Source organism: Protopterus annectens, chromosome 17.part0 (genome assembly GCF_019279795.1).
Source record: "Protopterus annectens isolate FY-2018-M chromosome 17.part0, PAN1.0, whole genome shotgun sequence".
Classification (NCBI taxonomy): domain Eukaryota; kingdom Metazoa; phylum Chordata; order Ceratodontiformes; family Protopteridae; genus Protopterus; species Protopterus annectens.
In genome coordinates this window covers 499,587,275-499,600,827 of record NC_056751.1, presented here as the reverse complement: position 1 = coordinate 499,600,827, position 13,553 = coordinate 499,587,275, and the positions used below count along the sequence as shown (strand labels likewise).

Below are 13,553 nucleotides of genomic sequence, written 5' to 3'. Positions count from 1 at the left end.
AAACAAGGATCATTTTTTTTGTTTATTTTCTTTTTTGAAACAAACAGCTGGAAAATGCAATAAATATGTAACACAGGCTAATGCACTTGAGTGTGTAGCCTCAACAGGTAAATGCAACAAACAGGACAAACTTTAAAAGTGCAGGTGCAAAAATAAATTTAAACAGTTTAAAACAGTTCAAGAAGCAGAAATACTTGCAGTTTAGCTAGATCGGACAATCGCCCAGGTAGTAGCAGGAAAAAAACACTTTTATCAGGTTAGCAGTCACTCTTTTAGCCTCTCTGCTGCTAACACCACTTTGCAGGACCACGAGGAGCTTGGCTGAGTAGTAACAAGCTCAAAAACCACGCAAAAGCAGGTTTTATACAGGGGGACTTGAAAGAGCTAGAAATTGGCCCAAAACGGCCAATAGACTACCAGATGCTTGTGCTGGGAACACTCCTCCAGGGATAGATCGGCTGCTCTAAGCTCCCCACTGCTACTGGGGAACAAAGAAACCTCCCTTTATCCAATAAAAGAAATGGGCAGCACAGGAACTTTCCAAAAGTCCAGAATACAGTATAGCCTATATTTGGACTACTCTGGATCAGGAAAGATGGGAAACAAGGATCATTTTTTTTGTTTATTTTCTTTTTTGCAACAAACAGCAGGAAAATGCAATAAATATGTAACACAGGCTAGTGCACTTGAGTGTGTAGCCTCAACAGGTAAATGCAACAAACAGGATAAACTTTAAAAGTGCAGGTGCAAAAACAACTTTAAACAGTTTAAAACAGTTCAAGAAGCAGAAATACTTGCAGTTTAGCTAGATCTGACAGTCGCCCAGGTACTAGCAGGGAAAAAAAAACACATTTATTAGGTTAGCAGTCGCTCTTTTAGCCTCTCTGCTGCTAGCACCACTCTGCAGGACCACGAGGAGCTTGGCTGAGTAGTAACAAGCGCAAAAACCACGCCAAAGTGGGTTTTATACAGGGGGACTTGAAAGAGCTAGAAATTGGCCCAAAACGGCCAATAGACTGCCAGATTCTTGTGCTGGGAACACTCCTCCAGGGATAGATAGGCTGCTCTAAGCTCCCCACTGCCACTGGTGAACAAAGAAACCTCCCTTTATCCAAGAAAGGAAATGGGCAACACAGGAACTTTCCAAAAGTCCAGAATACAGCAAAGCCTGTATTTGGACTAATTTAGGTCAGGAAAGACGGGAAACAAGGATATTTTTTTTTTTTTTTTTTTTTCTTTTTTGAAACAAACAGCAGGAAAATGCAATAAATATGTAACACAGGCTAGTGCACTTAAGTGTGTAGCCTCAACAGGTAAATGCAAAAAACAGGACATACTTTAAATTACAAGCGCAAAAGCACGCTAAAGCTGGCTTTAAAGCAGGGGGTTTGAAAGAGATAGGAAATGGCCCAAAATGGCCAATAAGCTACAAGTCACTGGGCTGGAACCACTCCTCAAGGGACAGATAGACTGCTCAGAGCTCCCCACTCTCACTGGTGAACAAAGAAGCTTCCTCCTATCCAAATAAGGATATGGGCAACACAGGAACTATGACACAGCCCAGAAATCAGCAATACCTGAAGGCTGGACTATTCTAGTTCAGTAAAGGTGGGAAACAAGGATTTTTTTTTTTTTTTTCTTAGAAAGTAGCAGAAATTAGGTACAGAAACACAGTAAATGCTTTGATTTGGCTAGCACACTTTAGTGTGTAGCCTACCAGTTAAACTAAGCAAAAACAAACTTTAAAAGTGCAAAAAAAGTCAGAAATACAGGCAGGAATGCAATAAAACAACTTTGCAGAGCTTATTTAGTTAAAGAAACAGAAAATTCTATATATACAGAAAAGCAGCTAAAACACACAAACACTTCAGATGCAGTGCAACCTAGAGCACTTGAGTTGTAGCAATATTAAGGCAATTACAATAATAATAAATGCTCTGAAATATACTAGATTAAAGATTTATTAGACTAAAGATTTGTAAAGATACAGAATGCTTTTAACTGCAAACAAATCAGTTACTTATGCAGATTAGTTAATAGCAATAAAATGCACTAAAAGACTAAAAAGCAGGCAATAAAAGTGCTATATATTAATTGTTAGAAACAATAATCTGTATAAATAATCGGAAAAAAAAACAGGATACTTATATATCTCAACTAACAGTTGTGGTCAACAACTCTCATCCACTCTGCTCAGTGTGTATAGACAGAAACCCTATCAAAGTTAGGGCTGAAATACCAGAACAACTTTTGTGTTTTTGTTAAAAAAAAAAAAAAAAAAAAAAAAGAACCAGCCCCCACTAGCCAGCAGACAATTAACACAATTTAGTCAAGTTAAAGAAAGGCTTCAGCTAAAAACAATAGCCTACAGACAGTAAGCACTAGAGAAAGCCACAAATGAAAGTTTTTAAACAGATAAAGATTTGTAAAGATACAGAATGCTTTTAACTGCAAACAAATCAGTTACTTGTGCAGATTAGTTAATAGCAATAAAATACACTCAAAGACTAAAAAGCAGGCAATAAAAGTGCTATATATTAATTGTTAGAAACAATAATCTGTATAAATAATCGAAAAAAAAAACAGGATACTTATATATCTTAGCTAACAGTTGTGGTCAATAACTCTCATCCACTCTGCTCTGTGTGTTATTATTTTTTTACTCCTTGAAGGCATTTTGCCAAGATGCTAGTGTTAAAGTTTTTCACCTTTTCAGTCTGCGGACTGCTGTCTTTTATTAATTTATTCTTTGAATTTTTTTACAGTTGTTTTTGCCAATTAAAGCTTAGTATGTTGCTTATGCACTTGTTACTGGAAACTTATTGATGAATAAAACTTTTTAGCCATGCACAATTTCCAAAACAATTTGTTCTATAAAATAACTAAATAATAATGCAATATTCTGCACAGCATGATATAAAAAATGCATACCACCATCAGAAATGTATATAAAACAGTATCTGTATCTGATATTGATTGTCTGATTGACAAATTTGTCCTAGGGTAGCAATTTACTATAGTGGCAGATATGTACTTTAGTTGTATTTATTCTATACACAGAAATTAGACAACTAGAAAAGCTTGGCTGGAGTACAAGCTCTTCCCCTTCTCTCAGTATTCTTAATGAGTTTATATCATAATTATCATTTGTCTGTCATCTGTAGTATAAACAAATGACATTCTAAAGATGGAAAATTAATGAGCTGGGAGAAAATGAATTCATCTGCATTTGAAAATTGACCTGAACTGTTAAAACACGCCTCAGAATAACAGCAATCATTTACACACTTCATTTACAGTAATTTCGCATAGGTTCCTTCTCACTCTGTACCAAGTAGATCTTCACATAGTTTCCATTTTAATAGCTTAAGATATGAAGGAAAATCTGCAAAACCCCCTCGGAATCAAAGATGTTTAAAGTATTACTATTTGCACAGAGATCTGTCTGGATAAGGGAATTTCAGTTAAAATTTCTTTACTGAAAATTAAATATGTAACTGTAGTTATTTACATTATTTTATTTAAATTATTACATTAGACAACACAGATTTAATGCTAAATAGTGGAGACTTGTACTAAAAATGATGGTACTTCTGAAAATCAGATACAGGTAAAAGACAGTGGCATATGTCTGCTACTGAATATATGGTTTACTTTCTTGCGTGCCCTTACAAATTATTACAAAAAGTAATGAAGAATACCTCTCAATCTCTTAGTGCAAGAAATCTGAGAAATCTGAACAAAGCCTGACAAAACGGGAAGACAAAGGCCCAAAAATTGTGAAAGATTTAACTATTGCTCTTATAAATTTAGAAAGTTGCTAGTGTAACAGGGATTGTGTTAACACACATTTTCTGAACAATCTGAAGTCTGAAACTCAAATGTATGTCATTATCATTGACTTCAATCCTTAGAACATCCCAGTGATTTGCCAGACAACTTCACGTTTTATGAGGAACAGGACAACAATATGAGGCAAAAATCTGGACAGCTGAGAGGTATGCAAATGAAGTGACTCACTATAACAAAGCGAAGTGGCTTTGGGAACAGTGAAACGCATTCTAACAGTAACAAAATGTGTTACCAGCATATTAATATTCACTCCAGATAAGAACTCAGCCTTGGGGGGGGGGGGGCTGACACATGTTTCTTGCAAACAGTACATAATTTGCCACCACCACAAGTACTGGAAAGTACCATTGGTGCTGTTTCTCACATGTGGGATACATGCTACTTTCTGTGTCTCTAAATTTGAGGACAGAAACTCCGAGGGTAAATATTCAAGAGCTTCATTTTTTTTAACTTATGAATTGCAAGTGACCTGAATGAAAAATAGTTATTTGGAGGAAGCAGCAAGTAAGCCCATTTCAAGATATAGCATTTGGGGGTTTACTCCATTTTACAGACAGCTGCTGCCAAAAAGTTATTTTAACCCTGTTTGTATGTTTAGAATCACATCTGAAAAATTCAAATTTCCATTTCTTACAGAGGTGTGCTGTATTCTTGTGTACAATGGAAAGGATATGTTCATTTATACTGTTATAATTCTTCTGTACTTTTTAAACAGCAACTGAATGTAACTGGGGGAAGCGCATTTACTTTATGCTTGATAATATTAAATATATACATTTCTCATTGCTTTGATTGTACCATTTTTCACTTTATTTAAAAGCTAAATAATGTGTTCTTATTTTCTTAGTTTTTTTTTTTTTACTAATGGAGAATATGCCTGATGTAAATGTCAGAAGCAAGTGCCTTTATAGTTAGAATGGATGTATAAGTTAGAAATAAATTTGATATTTATAGCTTTTTATAGCAATGAAGATTCGTAATGATTTAGCCTTCAGAGGTGTGCTATTTATTTTAATTAATAATGACAGAAACTATATTTCTCAACACATTTTTTTGGCCTGCTGTTTTGTTTAATTTCTAAGAACAGCGTGTTTACTTTAGTTTAAAACAAACCCAATAGGAAACAGAATGTAATTGGCATCTGATTATACTGCCATAGAAATGTAGTTTGATTCTTAGCGTGATATTTCAAATAAATTATAGGTAACTATTCTCATTATTAGTTTTCATTCCCTACCAACTGCCCTCCAGAGCTCTAACACACTGCTGTTAGTTTAACCTTGATAACTGTCACTGATATGTCAGATGCTGGAGACGCAGGAGATGTCCTCCGGTGACTATGAGGTCTTTATTCTAACTGATTTTTCTTATAACAAGGGTGTACTACTTGACATACTAACCACAGACAGTAAATCATTGGTATTAAAGCTATATACCCATCTAAATAATGATATCATAGCACGCTTTATGTGGCAACAATCACTAAAATATTCACTGTATCATTCTGCTAGGCATCTCAAGGCCTATTAACAGTAAAATCAGATGTTATATACATATTTTTTAATTAAATTGTATTTTGTTATGGAAAAGTAGCAGAGGATAAGAATGATAAACTATTAAACAGCAATAACCTTTAACAAATAAAACATTAATACAGAATAAGCAGCAAAATATGACTGCTGCCCTATAGGAGGAAGAGTTGTACAGACCAACTGCTTTGGGCATATACTGTGCTGCGCAGTATCCTCAGGATAGGGGAACACAGATCAGAGACTGCGCACCATGGCAGGGTTAGCCACTTGACTGTGTAAAATATGGTTGCAGATGATTTGGTCATGTTGACTAATGTCACCAAAAAATGGGCATGGGTAATTACTGGTGATAAGTGGGTTCAGGACTTGCCTACTCTGACCCACGACAGGGCCTCTTGATAATGGTGTTAGGGGTATATGTGCCCCTATTGGCCAGTGTGTGATGGCCATAAAGCCCAGCAGCCCTGGGTCAATAAGCTACTGGCTGGCTAATGTCTAGTTGCCCTGCCTGGGTTACCTGGGATAGCTCTGTTGAGAGAAAGCTGGACGTAAAACCAATCAACCTGCCAAACATGAACTGAGAATTGCTATGCTTAAAATAGGTTCACTGACAGGATGCAGCTTGGAAGTGGATGACATAATGATACGGAGGAGGCTGGACATCCTCTGTATCCAATAGATGAAATGGAAGGGCAGTGCAGCAAAGTACTTGACTTGGGATCCAGAGTCTACTACTCAGGTGGAGGGCAGGCTAGAAATGGTATAGGAATTGTGGTAAGAGAGAGGCTTCAGAAGGCAGTAAGGGATATCATCAGAATTAATGCCAAACTCATGGCAGTCAGACTCCAGTGTAATGACAGGACAGTATTCATAATCTCAGCATATGCCCCACAGCAGGGTTGTGATAGTGAGGAAAAGAGTGATTTCAGACAGCAGTTGCAGGACCTACTAGATAAAGCAGGACAACATGAAGTGGTGTTGATAATAGGTGACCTGAATGAACATATTGGGTCAGACGGAACAGGATATGAGGACTGCCTGGCTCCACATGTATGGGGCAACAGGAATAAAGAAGGAGAAGCCATTCTAGACTTCTGTCTGGCAAGTGGCTTGATAGTAGCCAACACGTGGTTCAGAAAGAGAGACATTCACAAGATCACATACAAGAGTAGTCAACATGCAACTCAGGTAGACTTCCTCCTAGTAAGGAAAAGGCACTGGGGTAGAATCCATGATTTCAAAGTCATCCCCATTGAAACAGTCGGCCCACAGTATAAACCACTAGTTGCCACAATCAGCTGCAAAAAATGGTCAGAGAAGGCTTTAAGGTCAACCAAGACCAGGCTGAAGGCCTGGAAGTTGACTGGGGAGAAAGTACAATAATTGAAGGAATTACTCAGGGCTCTAGCACCTCAAGAAGAGGAGGAAATAGGTGGAGTTGAAAAAGAATGGCAGTGCCTAAAAACAGCATGTGTTAAGACTACAGAAAAGATATGTGGCCAAGCCAGGTATGGAAATAAGGTACATAAGGAAAGCTGGTTGTGGAATGCAGAAGTCTAGGAAGTCATCAAAAGAAAGAAGGAGTGCAGAAAGAAGTGGGAGATAGAAAAGAATGACTAGGATAGGAGGGACTACTGGTTGGCTAACAAAGAAGCTGAGAAAGAAGTTGCAATAGCATAGAACAGGGCATCGGAGGCATTCTACCAACTTCTGGAAAGTGACTCAGTAAGGGGCACAAAGAAAAACTATATCAGGTTGCAAAGCAAAGGCAGAAAGATAAAGAAGATAGTCAGACAACCTTCATAAGGGATGCCAGCAACAACCTGCTCACCAGTCCAGAGATATCAAATGCAGATGGAGGGAGCATTTCCAACAGCTTCTGAATGAAGAAAACCACACAGAAGCTGTACTGCCCCAGAAACAGCCTACAATGAGAGAAGAAGATGAGCTCACCCTAGAAGAAGTAAGAAGTACTGACTACTGAATGTTAATGATAGTACATGTTTTAGCATTCAGTTTGAGCCCATTTTTAGTACACTGACAATTTACTAGAAAGTTCATTTTTGAGGTTTTGGGTATCAGATGTTGACTTTGTAAATGCCACCTAGTTTGCAGTCAACTCAAACTTTGTTAGCCAGGGGTCTTAGCTCTCTGTTTCCAGATTTAAAAAGTAAAATCTGAAATGGAGAGGTCCAGGTATTAACCCTGAGGGATGTAGTGGTTGCTTTCATACTTTCTGATGGGACACTTTCAACTCAGTGTGTAGGGTTTGTGTTTCATTTAGTTTTTTATTCATATTACCACATATGAGTTGACTTTTAAATAATTTAGCCAGGCCAGGATCATGTGTACTTCATGGCCACCATCTACACCCTCCATAACTCTTTCAAAGAAGTTTACCAGATTAATTTGACAGCATCTTCCCTTAACAAAGTCAAAGTTTTGGTGGTCAAGTCTAATAAAGTTCATCTCAGTGAGGACAAGGAACGGTACCTGCTGTTTGCCTCTGGATTGGTTTCTAATAAGATTCATCATATCATAGATGATGAGGTCAGTTATAATACATTCCATGACTTTGCAGATGTGGCTTGTAAGAACGGTCTCAAATTACCTAGATCAGTTGTAAGGCCATCATTAAAAAGTTCATCACAGGTGTACTTTGCCACTCATAAGAGACAAAAACTGTAGTTAAACTTAAGTTAACAGTTTAAGGAGTGGGTCTGCAAGGGCTTTTAACTCTGTTAATTAGATCCCATAGAGGAGATATTTTGAGTCTTGGTTAAAACTTTCAGTAAATGATCTTTTGAGATGATAAGGGTAGTAATGGATACATGTATTTCAGGGCTTTGGTAGAAATCTCAGGCAAGGGGATTGACATATATTGGGTCAGAATAAGAGGTAGCATTATGGATCATTTCAGAGAAATGTAGGGTATTATTTTTTAGTTTTTATCATAAATAAAGAAGGTTTTATAATTACTCTTCTCTTCAGTTGCTAGCCTAATTCCATGGGCCCCTTTAGTGAACAGGGTAATATTTTTTTTCTTTTCTTATCTTTTTTTTTTTTTTGTAGTAATGCTCTTAATATTTTTTATTTTATTGAGAAGAGGTATTGTAGATCTGTTTTATTAATTAAAACATTTATTTCTTTTATTACAGAGTTTATTTATGGTGATGAACCACCAGGTTAGTTTATTTTTGAATTCTCCTATGATATCTGTTTCTGATGGGAATTGCTAGCTCCACCACCAGGGGTAGCAATATCCTTGACCTGGTCATTACCAACATGGGCATCTGGTGTTCCAAACCAGAGGTCAGTTGCTCGTTGGTCAGATTCGACCACAAGCTAATCACCCTAGACATACACATCCCACCCCCACCCCCTCCAGACAATAGAGGTACGACTGCTGAATCCTATAAAATGCACTTTATAAGCACTTACACGGGTGCATGGATCATGCTATCCCTAACAGAACCAAGATGCTATCCTCCAAAAAAAGGAAGTCATTCTGGTGGTCCCCTGCCATAAACAAACTCTACAACGGAAGAAAGAAACTGTTGCAAAAAAAGAGTAAAATTCCATGATTGGAGGAACTCCCTGGTCAGCCTCAGTAAGAAGCTGAGATCCCTCATAAAATTCTCCAAAGCTAGTTACGAAAACAAAATTGCCACTGATTCTAAAGCCAACCACAAAGCATTCTATAGCTATGTCAAGAATCTCAATGGCAACACTCAGATCTGCTCTGAGTTACAGCACAATGGCACTAAATATACAGAAGCAACTGTTATTGCCGACATCCTGGCAGATAGGTTCAGTGCTAACTTTACCCCCCTCTCACCCCCTAAAGGGCCCATCTCTATACCGGAAGAATGCATAGTTCCTGTAATCATGGCTGCACAGGTAAAAACCACACTCTCGAAAGCCAAGAACATAGCATCCATGGGACCTGATAACATCCCAGGCTGCATTCTACAAGAACTACAGAACGAACTGACATGCAACCTAAGTGCCATGCTCAATCATAGCCTCACCTCAGGCTTTGTGCCCAGTAAATGGCACACAGTGACGGTTATCCCACTCCACAAAGGGGGAGCCACCACGGACCCCAGGAACTGCCACCCATTAGCCTGATAAGCCTGGTTTGCAAGGCGCATGGAACGTATCATCAAGAAACTTATAAACAAAGACATTGGTAATCTCCAAACTCTGGACCCCACCCAGTTCGGGTTTGTAAAAGGCAGATCATGTCTCCTAAACATGATAGAGCTCTTTGAAGCAGTCACCAAAGCCGTAGACGAGGGTAAGGTGGTTCACACAGCTTATCTCGATCTCGCCAAGGTCTTTTGACACCATCCCCCACTCTGGAATTATGGATAAACTCACTAAACTAGGTTTACAAGATGGGTTGCCAACTGGCTCACTGACAGAACCCACACTATAAAAGTAGCAGACTTCAAATCTGACTTCAGACCCGTGACAAGTGAAGTACCACAGGGTTCAGTCCTGGGATCTCTCCTGTTTGGTATCTACTTTTCTGAAGTACAGGCTAACACAGAAGGTCTTTGGCTAATGAAATTAGCAGATGACTGCAAACTAGGAGCCATAATTGAAATTCCTAATGATGTGGACATCCTACGAAAGGGCCTCACTGAGACAGATGTCTGGTGTCAAAGCCATGGCCTCAAGCTCAGTGTCAAAAAGTGCATTTTCATCCCCTTTGGTAAAAACTCTGTACCCATGAACTACCACATAGGCGGTAGTCTATTTAACACTAAAAGTGTGATAAGAGACATTGGGACACAGGTTGACAGTAGTCTCTCCTTTGATAATCACATTGCCACAGTAGTCAGGAAATCCTTCTACATGGCACACATCATCACAAAAGGTTTCTCATCCAGGAAAAAAAGAGGTCATTTTTCCCCTCTACTCATCACTCATTAGGCCCACTAGTACAATGCCCCTTTTTGTATGTACCTCACAAGACATCTACAACAACTGGAAAGGCCACAGAAATGCCTCACAAAGAGGATTACCGACCTCAAACTGATGTCCTATGCAGACCGTCTCAAAAAACTCCAGCTTTACTCCATTGCATATCGCCTACTCAGAGGCGATCTCTGCCTAACATACAAAGCTATGTCAAACCCAGAGCTGTTGGGCATGCTCCACTTAAAGAAATCCCAATCCCTCCAAGCTACACACCCAAGGGACCTAAACCTTGTCACCACAATAAACAGATAATGCTGGAGGTATAGATTCCTGTCCCAGAGACTTTCCATACTCTGGAAGAAACTACATATCTATATCAAACAAAGCTCCTTATTAGCACTCTTCAAGAAAAATCTTGATGATTGGATGGGAAATAGGAAATTGACCCTGGGGATCACTTCTGTGGCTCTGCTCGACAGAGGCATAGGAAAATAATTTTCTTGGGTGGCAAAAGCCAGGGTACCTTTTTGGCTAGGCTTATATAGGCCCTAGGGACAATAGCCTAGTACCTATCTATGAACTTATGCATTTTTTTTAAATGGTTGTTCAGTTCCTTGGTGTAGCTTGCTACTGTACCAAGCTCAGGGGTGGTGCAGTCATAAGTGAATTTTGCTATTTCCATAGAAAAGTTGAGGTTGGCACATGTATAGTCATTGTATATAGTGGAGCTTGCTTTAAGGGATTTTTGATATTTTAAAAGAAAAAGTTAAAAGTTTGTTTTCAGACTTTCACTTTGAAAGGCGATACCACATGGTTAGAGTAAGAGGTTTGTAAGAATCAGGTCAGGCATGTTGTGTCCTGTTGTAGGTTTGTTTAACAGCTGCTTAAGGAACATTTTATTTACATTCTATTAATTTTTGGATATAGATGTTTCATGTTTATTGAAGGGTATTTAAACTCAGTCAAAAGAATGGAGATTTTGGTAATAGAGTGATCACTTGCAACACTGGCTAATTATGAATGGTCATCTGTGGTAAAAAAAATGTGTGCAGTAAGAAGCTATTTGTCGATAATTATTCATATCTACAGTGATCTGTAGTTCAAAGAATTCAGTTTGTGGGTCTTTATGGATCTGCCTGAAGGTAATATGTTCCTTTACAAGTATAGAGACACCACCATTCTTCCCTTTGGATCTGAAGATATGAAAAGCACAAAACCCAGGTTTATAGACAGTGTGCTATTTACATTAAAACCACATCTCAGTAACTACACAGACATCCACATTTTCAAAATGCAGGAGTGCCTCAAGGTCAAGCAGGAGTTCTGCCATTGAGGAGACCCTCCTTAATATTACCCACTTTTGGGTTTGATATGTTAATTACATTGAAATGTCTGTCATCTGCCCTCTACCTAAAAGAAGCGCTTGGAGGAAGGGTAGCAAAAGCTTTATCTGGGATGGAGATACCTTGAAATGAGAGGTGCATATCTTGTTACATGCTGACACATAATGGATCCCCCTTGGATGACACCATCTGCTTAATCAATTATTAAAACCACTTATCGTTTCTTTGTATCTCGACATAATTCAAGGTAAAAAAAGGATTAGACATAGGACCAGTGTCTTATCTACATTTGTAACATGCATAGAAGGTTCTTACATGTCTATCTGCATGTCCTTCAGGGTTTTATATCCCAAGTCCTTTGCCTCTGTATGTACTGCTATCATGCCATAGTTATATTATCTAGGAATTAGAGTTCTTCAGGCCATTGTAATGTTAGATAACCTAATGGCCAAAATGCAACACACTGTAACCACCCCTTGATTAGTCTTGCGAATGATGTGCCAGTGTGCCTGGCATTAGAGTCACCTATCACTAAAACATTTTTGTTTCTTCTGTAGTTTTATGTGGTAGATTTGGAGGTGGTTTTGCTCAGAGTAGTTCTTTATTGTAGGTCTGCATGAGGCAGAAGAGAGGTCTGATTATTGTTGAGAGTTTTAATCTTCTCATTTGGAGGAAGCTTTAGGAGTGATTTTTTACAAAGATTCAGCATAAGATGTTATCGTCATGGTGTGATTAGTGATGGATTGTAATGGGGGTGTATGGAGATCAAAGGGCATGTTTACACCTCTCGCAGATCGAATTCTCAATGGTGAGACTGAGCATAAAATACTATATCATCATAAGAAACCTTGCGCTGAATGGCTGTCAGGAGACGTGAAACTATCAGGCTGACCCTCCATCATCTCGAGTCCCTAAATGTTTAGAGAAGTAAAGCAAATTCAGTTTAATGTGTATGTATTATGGTAGAATACACACATTTTACAGAAGATGACAAAATACCGACTGAAAACTCTTGACCAAAGTGGTAAAACTAGAAACTAAAACTGAAAAAAAGCACCACTGGGGAAAGGAGGATGTTGAATACAAAGTATTTTAATGGTTGAGAGCTTTCAACCTCAAGGGTCTTCTTCAGAACATGAATTATTTTCACTTAGATTAAATGTTCTGAAGAAGACCCTTGAGGCTGAAAGCACTCAACCATTAAAATATTTCAATGTTCAGCATCCTCAAAATATTTCAGTGTTCAGCATCCTCTTTCCCCAGTGGTGTTTTTTTATTTTATTTTATTTTTTTCAGTTTTAAATTTTACAGAAGGCTATATATTAATTGTAAATTAATATACCAACTTATTACTGTTTAGACATGTAAATACCTACTTATTACTGTTTAGACTTCATGTCTATGTTATCAATGGCAGTGACTATATATTTGTAAACTTTACTAATTGTGTTATAAACTCTTTTTTTTTCAAATTGTACTAATATATTCTTTTGCTTCATCTACTCCTCTTGTACTGTAATAACCTGTTGTTTAATAAAATGCATCTAAGGAGCTTTTCTCCCCAGGAGTCCATTAAAAACGGGCTCCTTCAGCCCAATTGGACAATCCTGGCAAATAAACTTCAAATAAATAAATAAATTAGCAGTATTGTCCCATATTCTGCAGATTTAAAAAATAAGATGAACAAATTAGATAATACTTGTACATATTGCACTGTGCATTAAGTAGGTGGGGAGATATGAAAGAGAAAATAACTCGAGCTTTAGCAGTCTAAAGGGAGGAACGTCCCTCTTTACTTTCTAATGCACACTAGTATGAGCAGATGAGCTGAGACTAGAATGAGCTTCCAAAGACAAATGTATAGTAAAAGCTGCCATCTCAAAAGATGCAAGTTTAA

The 13,553-nt window shown here is 38.0% G+C and overlaps 1 protein-coding gene across 1 annotated transcript in view; it reads left to right on the top strand.

Moving 5' to 3' along the window:
* Positions 1-13,553, top strand: part of SHANK1 (SH3 and multiple ankyrin repeat domains 1) — a 3,668,399-nt gene that overhangs the window by 712,907 nt on the left and 2,941,939 nt on the right. The gene's annotated exons all lie outside the window — the stretch shown is intronic.